The following is a 5,175-nucleotide window of genomic DNA, read 5'->3' as shown; positions in this document are numbered from 1 at the left end:
TTGTGGGATGAAATTCCAGAAATCGTGTAGGATACGCTTCCCTACCATGATGCATGTTGCTCCCCTTACACTTTTCACTTTAGAGCTCACACCTACAAGTTTCCCCCAATAGGAGAAGACTTGCACTCAACAAGATGATGTCAAGGAGTAGCACCAACAGAAGCCACCCGAGTCCTTTAACGATAAGAAGACCACTACCACTTCCAAGGATCCCAACAAGTCTACTCTAGTGTAATGAGATCGTCCGTCTACCTTAGATATCCGAATGATGCAGGCCCAATAGGACACAAAGCTGACAAAAAGTTACGTAGAGTGAACTTAGGATGAGGTACAAGTTATGCAATCGGAATGGACAATTAATCCAATGCAAACATGGTTGTTTCCTGAGGCCAATATCCTATAGAAGTTTTCAAGAGGATTGGGACCTCCTTTAGTAGTTGATGATGGAACTAGGTTCATCAAGGCATTGGCGATGGAACCGATTTATTATAACATTCAGTAGCCTTCACTTTGGGTATGGATGAGGACTTATAAGGAGATGAAGCATGACAAATATCGTCATTGTCGGGCTCTCTTGCCTCCACCTTTTGTTAGGCCGCGGCCTATAGACGGCCTCTAAGTACCGCCCCTTAGAATCCTTCAATGTCTCCAGCTCTGAACCTTACAACATGAGTGGTGTTCCTTCTGCCAGCATATCTGGTTTTGGTCGCGGTCACTCGAGATAAGCTCGTGGTAGCCGATTCTGGTGACAACAAAGAAGATGACGGGACTGCGGGTCCACGTCCACCACATGTGCCATCTATTTGGGTGCCAAGAAAACTAATTATTGGTGTCTATCGAGATCCGCAAAATTTTGAGGGTTTGTCGCCGGGGACTGAGAGGAGGCCGAAGGTTGGCCCGCAGACAAAGGTGGCGTTATCCCTCCACCGTCTAGAGCGAGGGGTAGCGTTGCTCCGTTTCCGGCCTCACGCGGTCCCCCCTCCTTCAAGGACGGAGAGATGCCAGTTCCCTCCGGGCGGCTACGATCTCGTCCACTCGAGACTTGGAAACGGGCGCCGCTGCGAAGGGCCGCATCCAAGAACGGCCTCGCGTCCCAGTACAACATACCAGCCGTCGACATCCGCCCAACCGTACATTCCCCCCTCCTCGGGTTACAGGCGTCATAATACACCCAGGAACGAGAGCATTAAAGGCCGCCGGCTGCCGCAATGTAAACCGTACCTGTCGTGCCAAGCTTCGCATGTGGGAGATGAAAGCCCTCTTGCCCGCGCCCCGATCCAGAGTCCCGAGTGACACACCTCCACACACAGTGACCTCGATCATGTGTTGACGCTTTCGAGTTCTCTAGACTCTCACACTCTAGAGCCGCCGTCCTGCCTCCTTTGAAATCCGGAGCTTCAGCAAAGATCCAGGCTAACTCAGGAAGAATGCATTAGAAGATCGTTCCCTTGGATTTTGGACGGCCTTTTCCTTTTCGACGTACGGTATATGCAGAGTATTAAAAACAGCTCTACTTCGAAGTTATATATGACACATACTTATGCATGGATGCTAGAATCGTTATGAACACTACACAGCGCTAGTTGTATGAGCTTTGGTGCATGAACACTAGTACTGTGCTCAGCATACTAGTCCACATATTATTCCCCGGTTATCTCCATGTTGGGAAATCCCTTAAGCCCATTTACATTATTGAGGACCTTACTATGGAGGATAAGGAACAATTGCTTAACTTGTTGGAGGAATACAGAGATGTTTTTGCCTCAACCTTAAGGGTATTTCCTTGCAAGTTCTCACCCACAAGATTCCTCTAAGGGATGGTACCAAAAGCTAATCAACAGTGAGCCTATCCAATGAATCATCGATATTCTCATCATGTCATGGAGGAGATCAATAAGTTGCTAAAAGCGAGATTCATCTACAAAATCGAGCATATAGACTAGGTATCATCAATCATCATGATACCCAAAAAGAACTGGAAAATTTGCATACGCATCAATTACAAGAAATTAAATGCCACAACCAAGGGAGATCACTATCCGCTACCATACATTGACCACATAATCAAGTAAGTAGTAGGAAAGAAACTTACAGCTTCTTAGACGGGATTGCAAGATATAATTGAGTGCAAGTCCACCAGGATGAAAGACCAAAAAACTACCTTTCCCACCAATTTTTGGGGGGGGGGGGGGGTATATTCACTTATATTGTCTCGCCTTTCAGATTGACTAATGCACTAGCAACCCTCCAGAGGGTCATGAGCACTATCTTTAAGGACATGCATGCTATGGAAGTAGCTCAAGGTATTTGTCGAGGACTTGTGTGTCCACTCTAACTAGGCATAACATCTTCACAAGCTTCACCTAGTCTTTCAAAGATGCAAGTAGTATAACCTCTCCTTGAATCCCCTCTCAAGTTCTAAGCTTGGGCTATGTCATGTCTAAGAATAGAATTGCTACTAACTCCGCTAAAACCAAGGTTATCATGAACCTCGCCCCACATACCAATCCAAAGGGGGTACAGTGCTTCCTGAGCTATATCAAGTATTATCGATGCTTTATGCTAAACTATGCTACCATCACATGACTACTCTACAATCTACTAATTACATGGGCCTAGACTAAGGAATGCTAAGCTTCCTACAAAGCATTAAAAAGGACTCTCATGATTGCTCCTATCCTAAGAGCCCTAGATTGGCCCATAACATTCCATGTATAAATCAATGCCTCTAAAATGGAGTGTTATGAAAACCTCATGAGCATATCATGGATTTCCCTGTGAACTTTGCTAGTCACCAGCTCATCTAGGTGGAAATGAACTATTCCACCACCAAAAGACAAGGATTAGTGATGGTTTATGCTGCAAAAAGATTTCAGCATTATCTCCTTGCTACTATCAAGCATTACTGTACCTTTTAAATAAACCTTGTGCCATGGGATGCATCACTTGATAGCTCTTGTTACTATTGACGCTTTATTTCTTGGCCATTAACAAAGTTGTAGAAAATCTACTCTCAATGTTCTTAGTCATTCATAGGAAATCAGCCCCATATTACCGACAAGAAAATGGCCAAGTATAATTGACAAGTAAAACACTGATGAATATCCGAACTAATCTACTCTCTTCCTCTCAAAAAAATTTAGATAATAAATGCATGCTAGCATTCTGAGCTTATAGAATGGTATACAAAATGACCATATCCTAAACTCAAGGTAGCCTTGCAAGCTTATAGAATGGTACAAAAAATGGTAGCCTTACGGGCATAACAATACAAAATAACCATTTGCGAATGTATCTTTATATTATACCTTGTATTTTTGGGAGTTCATTGTATAATAGCCTCGTATTTTTCATCTTATACGAGTCTGATATCCATATTAATGCAACCAAGGCACACAACTATTTTGGGATTTTTGGTATGAAGTTTGATTATTTTTGGGATCCCCATCATACTTGAAATACATTTAGTGGTAAATTGTATCGTTAATGGCCAAAAATTAGTATTCGGATCAGAATTAATCATGGCACATCCATATCCTTGATTACACAATGTTGGCAATTCAATACTATTTTGTAGGTCATTGTCTAAGACATAGACCGGATCTCTTCATGCTTAGGGGTCAGAAGAGGAAAAAATTCAAAATTATATAATATTTAACACCATATTGGGGAATATGGGAATTTCCCATAAGTTTGGGACACGTGGTCAAATCTTTGGATTTATCGTAACTTGAACACTATAACTCCAAATCAAGCGCTCTATAGCTCAATAGATTCCATTTTTCAAGCGCTTTCCAATGATAGGTCACATCATATGGTTTTGAGAAAGTTATAAGCATGTTATCCGGGTGCCACCTTTTTAGTATTCAAAAAATGGGAATTGGGAGATTCCCAAACTCACTAATATTGTGTTATTTTTAAAAAATAAATGGTTTTTAAAAATTTTTAATCCCTCATTTGCATGAATCTACTTTGGCTAAGATAGGCCCCATCACAAGTAATAATGAGTCATTCATTATCTGCAAACTCATCTACCTACACTCCAAGTTTATACCTTGACTGAACTTGAGTTCACATTGTGACCTACCTCAAGTTCACACAATCTACTTGAAGAGCTTACTCACAATTAAACACACTTTGTGCGAGGCTTAACCATCTACCTCATCCAACTCAAGAGCTGGACCCTATCCTCACCTACCTTGAGTCGAGTTAGCTACCTCTCCTTATTTACAAATGCTTGGAGTTGACTCCCATACTCATGTCTCATTCCCTCTTGAGGTTTATCCTCCCTATTAGCCTAATAGTTGTCTTGAAGCCTTTGAATTCTAGCTCTATAGATGGCATCTCACCAAGACAAGTGTGGAAATTATAAATAGTGTCGATAACATTGTTGATAAGTGAGAAAGATGGGACAATTTGTATGAGCTACATACTCTTATAGCCACCAATAGAGTAGGCATAAGTAAACTTTGGCGTGAAACTGAAATGAAGAAACTGTGCGAAGCTTGTAGGCAGCAGGCAATAGAGAAAGGTAGTTTCACAAGAAAGCAAGACTGAAGGCTTCTCTTGAGTTGGTGCATGATGTTGACTTGTGTGATAAAATGCCTACATAAGCCGTGGGTGGATCTTCTTATTTTATGTTGATCATTGATGACTATAGGAGGAAGGTGTGGGCATATTTTCTTTGTGATAAGGCTCAATCTTTCGGTAGGTTTAAAAAGTGACTAAAAATTATCGAGAATGAAACATGGAAAGTGTATAGAAATTTAGAATAAATAGTGATGGAAAGTTCATCTCAAAGGAGTTTGAAGGCTTTTATAAGAGCAAAGGGATTAAGCATCAATTGAAATTTTCTCATATACCTCAATAGAATGATGTTGTCAAGTGTTAAAATCACACCATTGTGGAAATGGGAAGGTACATGCTTAACGGTAAGGGATTGCCTGGGCAAAAGCTATGAATACTATAGTCTACACTTCTCAATTGGAGCTACAAAAGGGCTCTCATGAGCCCTAGCCCGAGTCCTAGCCCAAGCCTTAGGGCCAAGTGCCCCATGAGCCCCAGATTGAGCCCGAGAGCCTGAGAGCCCAAGCCCCAACCCTAACCCTAGATTTAAACATATTTTTAAATCTCCCTTTCTTTTGATATCTACGTTGTAACTTTGTTGCCACTGCT

General features: G+C 41.9%; 1 non-coding gene across 1 annotated transcript; it reads right to left on the bottom strand.

Annotated features, from left to right (window-relative positions):
- Positions 1-896: 896 nt before the first annotated feature.
- Positions 897-1,161, bottom strand: LOC148016556 (signal recognition particle RNA). Its single transcript, XR_015688215.1, has one exon.
- Between the last annotated feature and the right edge of the window lie 4,014 nt (positions 1,162-5,175).

This window comes from Lygodium microphyllum, chromosome 23 (genome assembly GCF_053477565.2).
Source record: "Lygodium microphyllum isolate KBCC chromosome 23, Lygodium_microphyllum_v1.1.10, whole genome shotgun sequence".
Taxonomy (NCBI): Eukaryota; Viridiplantae; Streptophyta; class Polypodiopsida; order Schizaeales; family Lygodiaceae; genus Lygodium; species Lygodium microphyllum.
This window is presented reverse-complemented; position numbering and strand designations above follow the sequence as displayed.